Here is a 10,349-nt window from a genome sequence, read left to right as displayed (position 1 = left end):
TTAAATTTTATTTTAATGAATAACCTCAGAACCGGTGTGGTGGCACGTGCCTATAATCCCAGTGATTTGGGAGACTGAAGCAGGAGGATCACAAGAGTGAGGCCAGCTTCAGCAATTCAGTGAGACCCTATCTCAAAGTAAAAAAAAAAAAAAAAAAAAAAAAATTGCTGAGGGTGTAGCTAAATGTTAAAGCACCCACGTTCAGTTCCCCATAACAAACAAAGAAAGAACACCTTTTTTGTTTATAGATTTTTTTTTCACTTCTAATTTCATAGCAGAGCCAGGTAAAGTCAAAACATTTTATGACTCAGTTACAGATTTCTACAATGGAAAAAGTTATATTAGCTTATACTGGTATCAACAATGTATGAATTTACACATAGATTTTATTTTTTTGGTACTGAGAATTGAAATACACACACACACACACACACACACACACACACACACACACATATGAAAACTAGCAGATAAAAAAAATATGCCACACTTCCAGGAAAAAATAATGGTATCATACAAGGGATAGAAAGAAAACTGACATGACATTAAATGTCTCAAAGCAAACACTAGAAAATGGAATACAAAGTATCAAGGCCTTAAAAATTCTGTGTAAATTTTTTTTCAACTTAGAATTCTACATCCAGAGAACACTGATCAAGCATGAAAGAAAATAGAAGGCATACTAAGACTTGTAAAGTTTCCAAAAAATTATTTTCCATAACTCTTAATTGGAAAGATAATACAAGAGTATGTGTCACTAAAAGGAGACAGCAAAGTAAAAAAGCAAAAGACATGGAATGTGTAAAACAGGAAATACAACACAGAAAAGAAGCAGAGAATCCCCAGGAGGATGATAAAGGGGAATCTTAGAATGACCACTGTTTCCCATGCATACTTTGGAACAGTAGAATGGAGGACTTTAGGAACAGAAATTATCTAATACATTTGATCACGTAGAAAATAGTGACAGAGAAGTAAATGAAAAAAGTTATCAGTGCAGGGTGTTGTGGTGCACTCCTGTAATCCCAGTGACTTGAGAAGCGGGAGGCCAACCTCAGCAATTTACCCAGTCCCTAAACAACTTAACAAGACCCTATCTCAAAATAAAAAATAAAAAGGGCTGGGATGTGGCTCAGTGGTTAAGCACCTCTGGATTCAATCCCCAGTACCGAAAAAAGAAAGAAAAGAACAAAGTTATTATCTCCAGTAAGAAAAAAAAAAAAAAAAAAAAAGGTGTGAAAGAAATTACAGTGCACTTAGCTTAGCAGTAAACAACATTTAAATTCAATAAATTTTGATTTAGTAAAAATTTATATTTTAACCATATGAGGGAAGGAAAATAGAGGCCTAGAGTGATGAAAGAGAGTTAAATCCTCATCTTTCATAATGGAATTCCAAAATAATGTCTAAAATTGACAAACCAAAAAGAATAAATATACAATAGTCTCCCCTTATCCAGGTGGGATACATATGTTTCAAGTCCCCAGTGGCTATCTGATACCTAGTTCTACATATGATATTTTTCCTACTCATACACATCTTGGATAAAATTTTATTTATAAATCAGGCACAGTAAGAAATAAACAACATAATAACATAAAATAATTATAAAAATATGCTGAAATAAAAGTTGTGTGAATGTAGTCTCTTTCAAAATATTTTATAGGCTGGGCACAATGGTGCATGCCTGTAATTCCAGTGGCTCAGCAAACTGAGCAGGAGAATCATGAGTTCAAAGCCAGCCTCAGCAATAGCGAGGTGCTAAGCAACTCAGTGAGACCCTGTCTCTAAAAACAAAACAAAACAAAACACAAAATGGGGCTGGGGATGTGGCTCAGTGGTTGAGTGCCCCTGATTTTAATACCTGGTACTCCACCCCAAAAAAATTTTTTTATGGTGCATGCCTGTAATCTCAGCAACTTGGGAGGCTGAGGCAGGAGGAACGCAAGTTCAAGGCTAGCCTTAGCAACTCAGAAAGGATCTTAGCAAGACCCTGTCTCAAAATAGAAAATACCAAAGGACTGAAGATGTGGCTCAGTGATTTAACACCCTTGGGTTCAATCTTGATACCACACTTGATCTTAGCCAAAAGGCCGAGAAGCGATTCAATCTTGATACCAAAAAAAAAAGAAAAACTTATTATAGACATGAAGATTAATGTCATAGAAGACAAAAAGACAAACCTACATACCTACAGTTATCCAATCTTGAAAAAGTTACCAAAATATAAAATGGAGAAAAGACAGCCTTTTCAACAAATGGTGCTGGGAAAACTGGATATTCCTGTGTAGAAATATGAAATTTAGATCCCTATCTCTCACCCTGCACTAAAGTCAAATCAAAATGGATCAAAAACAGGAATTAGACCAGAAACCTTGCAACTGATAGAAGAAAACGTGGGATCAACACTCCATCATGTGCACTGACATTGGTGCAGGCGCTGACTTCCTCAACAAGACCCCTAACATTCAAGAAATAAAACCAATAATCAATAAGTGGGCTGCCATACAATTTAAAAGTTTCTGTACAACAAAGCTCTCAATTAAGAGCATGAATTGAGAGCCTACAGAATGGGGAATAAAAGCCCTTGCCAGCTATTCCTCTGACAGGAGATTAATATCCAGATTATATAAGGAACTCCAATACTCAGTGCAAAAAAAAATCAATAAATGGGTAAAAGAACTAAACAGAAATTTCCCAAAAGAAGAAATACAATGGCCAATAAATATATAAAAAATGTTCACCATCTGTAGATATCAAGGAAATAGAAATCAAAACTGGAGTAAGATTTAATCTCATTCCAGTCAGAATGGCAACTATCAAGAATACAAATAATAATAAATGCTGGCAAGGATGTGGGGGAAAGGTGTACTCATACATTGGTGGGACAGCGATACAACAGTACAACCACTCTGAAAAGCAGTCGGGAGTTCCTAAAAAACCTAGGAAAGGGGCTGGAGATGTGGCTCAAGCGGTAGCGCGCTCGCCTGGCATGCGTGCGGCCCGGGTTCGATCCTCAGCACCACATACAAAGCAAAGATGTTGTGTCCGCCGAGAACTAAAAAATAAATATTAAAATTCTCCCCCTCCTCTCTCTCTTTAAAAAAAAAAAAAAAAAAAAAAAAAAAAAACCTAGGAAAGGAACCATCATATGACCCAGCTATCTCACTCCTCAGTATTTATCCCAAAGAACTAAAATCAGCATACTATAGCAACACAGCTACTTCAATGTTTATAGTAGCACAATTCACAATAGCCAAATTATGGAATCAGCCTAGATGCCAGTCAATAGATGAATGGATCAAAAAAATATGGCATATATCTATAATGGAGTTTTACTCAGCCATAAAGAAGAATGAAATAATGGCCGTTACCAGTAAATGAATGGAACTGGAGAATACTATGCTGAGTGAAATAAGCCAGACTGAGAAAATCAAGGGTTGAATATTTTCTATTATATGTGAAAACTAGAGCAAAACAAGGGAAAGAAGGCAGCGGAGGTGGGAGTATCTGATGTTATAAATATATAGGGAAGATCGGTGGAGTAGAAGAAGGAGAATTAGAGGGAGGAAGGAAGGGAAAGGGGAGGAAATATGGAAATAATTTAACAAAATCATGTTATATGTATATATAAATGTGCCAAAGGGAATTTCACTTTTATGTATATGTAGAAGATACCAATTGAAAATAAATAAATATCCAGCTAGCTAATTCTAAATATACTATTTCTTCAACATAAAAATAAATAAATAAATAGCTGGGCACAGTGACCCATGCCTGTAACCACAGTGACTCAGGAGTCTGAGGTAGGAGACTCACAAGTTTGAGGCCAACCTCAGCAACTTAGTGAGACCTGTCTCAAAATAAAAGTAAAATGGGCTGGGGATGTAGCTCAGTGTTAAAGCCCTTCTGGGTTCCACCCCCAGTACCAAAAATAATGATAAAAAATAAATAAAGGAATAAAAGGAAGATCCGAAGAGAAGGGAGAATAGGGGAGGGAGAAGGGAAGGAAAAGTAGGGGGAATAGGGACTGTAATAAAATTTCTTACATGTAGGATTTCAACAGAATGAACCCAACCACCATGTATAATTATAATGCTCTAAAAAAAATCTTGTTACATTATAGATCTTAACAACTTCATACGATTTTTTCTTTCCTGATTATGTTGAGAACTTTCACCTTTTCACTTAAAGAAAGCACTTTAAGGCTTCTATTTTGGTGTATCTGAATTGCAAAAGCATCAGTACTCTTTTAAGCACTGCAATATTGTGACAGTCAATCTAATAACCCTCTAATGGTTAATTTGAATTGTCAACTTGATTGGTTGAGATGCAGATGATTAGGAGGCTTATGGGTGTGTTAATGAGGGCATGTCTAGGAATGATTGGCATGTGGAATAGCCAACTGAAATGGAGACCCTCCCTAAGTGTGGGCAGCACCATCCAATAGGATGATGACTTAAATGGAATAAAAGTTGGAAGAACAGAAAGCAGCAGCAGTTGCAAGCTCAATTTTTTTTTCTTGAGAGAGAGAATTTTTTAATATTTATTTTTTAGTTTTCGACGGACACAACATCTTTGTTTGTATGTGGTGCTGAGGATCGAACCTGGGCCACAAGTATGCCAGGCTAGCCACATCCCTAGCCCTTAATTCTTCTTGAATGGGTTCTTGATTGCTGCTGTGATCATCTGAGGATGTTGGACTCTCACTTCTTCACTCTTCCAAATCTATTCTCCAGAAGCCTTCCATCTCAAACTAGGGTAGCATTGTTGATCCCTCTTGTTCAGGGGCTTTAGCCTCTTGGACTGTGCAGCTACTGGTTCTTCCAGCTCTCCAGCCTGCAGTCAGCCTTTGTGGATTATCCAGCTTCAGGTTGCTTAAGCCAGCCAAATAACTCCCCCTTTTATAATTATACATCCTGTTGATTCTGTTCCTCTAGAGAACTTTGACTAATCCATACCTATATGGCTATTAAATGACTTATGGGTAATTAGTGTTTCCAGCATGGGTATGTTGAACAAAGGGATGATTCATGTCCCAGGCAGGACACTAAAACATTTCTTCATGCTACTCAGCAGTACATGGTGCATGCCTGTGAGCAAGTTGGGAGGCTGAGACAGAAGCATAGCAAGTTCAAAGCCAGTCTCAGCAATTTAGCAAGACTCTAAACAATTTAGTGAGACCCTGTCTCAAAATAAAAAGGGCTGGGGATGTAGGTAGCTCAATGGTAAAACATCCCTGGGTTAAATCTCCAGTACCAGAAAATAAAATAATTTTATTTCATAATTCATAATTATTTATGAATTGTTCATTTCTGCAATTTTTCACTTAATATTTTCCATCTGAGTTGAGCTTAAAAAAACTGAAACCACAGAAAGCAAATGATGGATAATAGAGGAGACTACCAAAGTACATTTTTTGTTTTAGTTTTTGTGGTGCTAAGGACCGAACCCAGGACCTCGAACATTCTAGGCAAGTGCTTTACTTTGGAGATACATCCCAGGCCTTTTTATTTTTATCTTGAGACAAGACCTTGCTAAGTTGCCTCAGCCTCCTGAATAGTTGGGATTACAAATGGGCGCTACCATACCTGGCTCAAATTCTTTTGATATGTGTATCCTCTACTGGCCTCAGTGTTTCTGATTTGCTCTGTAAGGAGGATGCTGAGTTGTAGGCAGAGTTCCTAACTTTACAAATTATGAAAATGAGCCTTTATCAAGCCTTTCCAAGCAAAACCAGGCAATACTTAATCATCTTTCAAAATAGCATTCCTGGCTGGTGTGGTAACACACACCTGTAATCCCAGTAGCTAGGGAGTCTAAGGCAGGAGGTTGTGAATTCAAAGCCAGCTTCAGCAAAATGGAGGTGCTAAGCAATTCAGTGGGACCCTATCTATAAATAAAATACAAACTAGGGTTGGGGATGTGGCTCAGTGGTTGAGTGCCCCTAAGTTTAATCCCCAGTACAGAAAGAGAGAGAGAAAGAAAAGATATCTGTGGAAATAATCACTGTTAGGTTGGTTTGAGGTGGCTAAGGGAACAAAACACCAGGCAACTGGTGCACAAAAGAGCAACCAATCAGGTGTCAACAGACAAGCAGTGATGGTGCCTCATAACTACCTGTCAATCAGCAGGATCTCCTGACCAATCCTGGAAGGACATGGATCTCAGCAAGATCCCCCAACCAACCCCAGGAGGACCAGGGAACTCTAAAACCCTCCCTTTCCTGTACCAAGCCCTCCTTTCCTCTCCTAAACCCAATAAAATTCCAATCTGGCTAAGCCTGGGCGCTATTCCCCCAGACCCGCTCTGTTAGACTGGATGATCTCGCCAGGGAGCAAATCTCAATAAAGCCTTGTTCAGCTGCTTTTAATCTGCCTCCTTTTGATCACCGTGCCTGACCTTACAATCACTAGTTTTTGTATTCCTTGGTTCCATTTCCTCTATCCCCACTGCCATCATTCCTAGTTTGGGTCTCCATATCCATTGCAACTGAGTCCTAACAACCCTTTTTCTCTGCTTCCAGTCTCTTTCACTCAATCCTTTTCCCCTTGCCACCAGACTGTTCTTTCCAACATAGATCTACTCTTGTCACTCCCCGATAAAAAAAAAAAAAAAAAAAAAAAAAAGCCAAGAGGAACTGGGATGTAGCGCAGTGGTAAAGGACTTACCTAGCATGTGGAAGACATTTGGTTAGATCCCCAGCATTGCAAACAAACAAAATACAAAAACAAATACAGAGTAAGAGAAAAAGGGAGGAAAAAAATCATGGCTCCACACAGCCCATTGGATCAAGTCAAAACTCCCTTGTCCTCCATTACCTGGCCCCAAAGAAAGTACTCTTCTAGCACACTCCACCTATCATTCTTCTCTCATTCCGTTTCCTCATATCCCAAAACACATACATACACACACACTAGAGAAATTTTCTAAATTTTAGGTACTTTTAAAATTTATTCTTAGAGCACAGTGAATTTTTTAAAGTCATCAAACATTGGCATGTTTTTCTTTCTTTTCTTTTTTCTTTTTCTTTCTTTTCTTTCTTTCTTTCTTTCTTTTGTTCTTTGTTTTTTTTTTTTTTTTTTTTTTTTTTTTTTTTTGTGGGTGGCCAGAGCTATGATTAAGCATTCTCTCTTAGTCTTGAGCCAAGGTGTTAGTCTAGCATTGCAGCTTTAGGCTGCCCATGAAGGTGACTTCCACCTTCAATCGGCAAAGAAGTTTTGCTTCCTCCTGGCTCTGGACCTGGGCGTCATCCATTGGGACTTGACCAGTCCCCCTAACCTTACTTGGTGAAGAACATTTTATCCAAAATCCTTTGTTCTTGGGCTGGAGATGTGGCTCAAGCGGTAGCACGCGCCTGGCATGCGTGTGGCCCAGGTTCAATCCTCAGCACCACATACAAACAAAGATGTTGTGTCTGCCGAAAACTAAAAAATAAATATTAAAAAAATTATCTCTCTCTTTAAAAAAAAAGAAAGAAAGAAAAGAAAATCCTTTATTCTTTTCCCTATAAATAAAGAGATTCTGGTGCATGGTGCTCTCTCACTCTCCTGCCTTCCACCGTGATAGCAAGTCCTTCAAGGTTGCAGAGCCATCTTACCCCTGCTTTGTGAAAAAATTACTTCCATGTGGTCTTTTCCCCGACAGCCCACACCACACAGAGTTATCCCGATTCCAACCCCTGTGCGGGACATGGGCAGTATTTTTTCATTCTTTATTATTTTTTGTATTTTTCATTAGTGGGGACTGAACCCATTGAACTACATTCCCAACCCTTTTTATTTAGTCATTTTTTTATTTCAAGACAAATTCTCGCTAAATCCCCCAGGCTGGCCTTGAACTTGTAATCCTCCTGCCTCAGCCTACAGAGTAGCTGGTATTATAGGCTGCACCACTATGCCCACCTTGCATGTGTTTCTGTGTGTGTGTGTGTGTATGTGTGTGTTCTCTCTTAAATGCTTTTGGCCCACAAATCTTCTTTTAACAAAACAACTTAAATATCCCTATTATTGGTTAAAAGCAATATTGGTCCAACTGCTTCCAATCCAGGTTTACTAAATGTGCAACCTTGAAGAAGTTACCTAAACTCTTTGCTTTAGTTTCCTCATCTGTAACATGTAGAAAATAATAGTGGCGGGGCTGGGATGTGGCTCATGTGGTAGCGAGCTCGCCTGGCATGCATGCAGCCCGGGTTCGATCCTCAGCACCACATACAAACAAAGATGTTGTGTCTGCCAAAAACTAAAAAAAACAAATAAATAATAAAATTCTCTCTCTCTCTCTCTCTCTCTCTCTTTAAAAAAAAAAAAGAAAATAATAGTGGCTACTTCATAGGGTTGGTGAGACAAAATAATACATGTAAAACACTTAGTACAAGGTCAGGCATCTTTAGATGAGATTCGAGTTCAGTGAGTGTTAGCTCTAATTTTAAATAATAAAAGATGAATGATGAAGACATAGGTAAAATATCTGTTTTCTGAGAAGCTTTTTTTCTCATTTCCTCAGGGAAAATTAATCATTTTTAGCACAACACATTCAAATGTTATATTGCTTATGACATTCACTTTCACATATATTCACTTTACATAATTTCTGGCAGATAGAATGTGTTCAAAAATTAATTTTAAAAAATGAAGTCATCAGGGATCTCATGAAAATCAAAGGGAAGTTAGGAGAGGAAAGGGAGCAAGGGGTAGGAGGAGGGTAGAGAGGAGATAAGTGCTGGGGAGTGATATTGGCCAAAATATATTATTATATTTTGTGCATGTACAAATATGTAACAACAAATCCTATCATTATTTACAATTATAATGCACCAATAACAAATGTGGAAAGAAAAAAATGAAGTCATATTTTCCCTTGAAGTCTTTTAAAATATAGTTTCATAGTTATTGGACATGGATTCAAATCCTTTATCAGCCACCTACTAATGATGTGTTCTTGAACAGGTGACACAACCTGTCTGGAGCCTCATTTTCCATATATATAAAAAGAGAAATAATATAATTTATCTGATTAAAGATACTAGATAGGGGTTGGGGTTGTGGCTCAGTGGTAGAGCGCTTGCCTAGCATGTTTGAGGCACTGGGTTCAATCCTCAGCACCACATATAAATAAATATATTATAAAGGTACATCAACAACTTAAATTTTTTTTTTTTAAAGAAGATACTTGATATTTTACACTCAGTATCTTTCATACTCTATGGATAGACACTTGGGCAGTCCCACATATCTTTCCTGAGGCTTGCCTTTGTCTACCTTTTCAGCTTCATCTGCCTCATTTTCTTTTATACTTGCTATTTCAATAATTCTGAAATGAGATTTTCTAAACTTTCCAGGCTTTTGAGCCTTTGCATATACTATTTATTCTTTCTGAAGTGTTCTTCCCCTTACTTCTACTTACTCACCTTTTATTCATTCTCCAAAACTCACTAAAATAACTGGGTGTGGTGGCACACATCTGTAATCCAAACAATTTGGGAGAGTGAGGTAGGATTAATGCAAATTAGAGGCCAGGCTCAGCCATTTAGCAAGGCCTAAGCAACTCAGCAAGACCCTGTCTCAAAATATAAACTAAAAAGGGGTGGGGATGTAGCTCAGTGGTAAAGAACCCCTGGGTTAGCTGGGCATGGTGGTGCATGCCTATAATCCCAACAGCTCAGGAGCCTGAGACAGTAGAATCACAAGTTCAAAGCCCAGCCTCAGCAATTTAAGGAGGCCCTAAAATCAATTTAGCAAGACCCTGTCGCTAACTAAAATATTTTTTTAAAAGGGGTTGGGGGGCACTGGGTCTGTACTCAGTAGTTAAGTGCCCCTGGGTTCAATCCATGGTACTAAAAATAGTCCCAAAAAACAAAACAAAAAACCATGTGTTCAATTCTTAGTACAAAAAAAAAAAAAAAGCAAAACTCACTAAAATACTTATTGCATACTTGATCTTGATTACATGTATTCTGTATTCATTTTGGCATCAACAAACGCCCAGGTGCCATATCAAGTACTACAATCTCCTTCAAAAACAGTCTGCATTGGAGCTAAAAATCAGAAATATAAAGGTTTGTGAACACAGTGGCACACACCTGTTATTCCAACTACTCACAAGGCAGAGGGAGGAGAATCACAAGTTTGAGGCTAGCATGGGCAGCTTAGCAAGACTCTGTCTCAGTGTAACAATGGTCCACTTTTTGCTTTGAATATAGACCCTGCGGCTCTCCACTGCAACTTATTTTTAAAATGGACATGTTTCTTTCTCTTCCTCTCTCCTGGCTCCTCCCTAGTCTCAGGGGAAACAGGATTACCTTTCTTCCCCATCCTTGCCCACATTTGCCTACCACAGGAACAAAGTAA

The sequence above is a fragment of the Callospermophilus lateralis genome, chromosome 7, assembly GCF_048772815.1.
Source record: "Callospermophilus lateralis isolate mCalLat2 chromosome 7, mCalLat2.hap1, whole genome shotgun sequence".
In the NCBI taxonomy this organism is placed as follows: Eukaryota; Metazoa; Chordata; class Mammalia; order Rodentia; family Sciuridae; genus Callospermophilus; species Callospermophilus lateralis.
Note: the sequence above shows the minus strand (reverse complement) of the source record.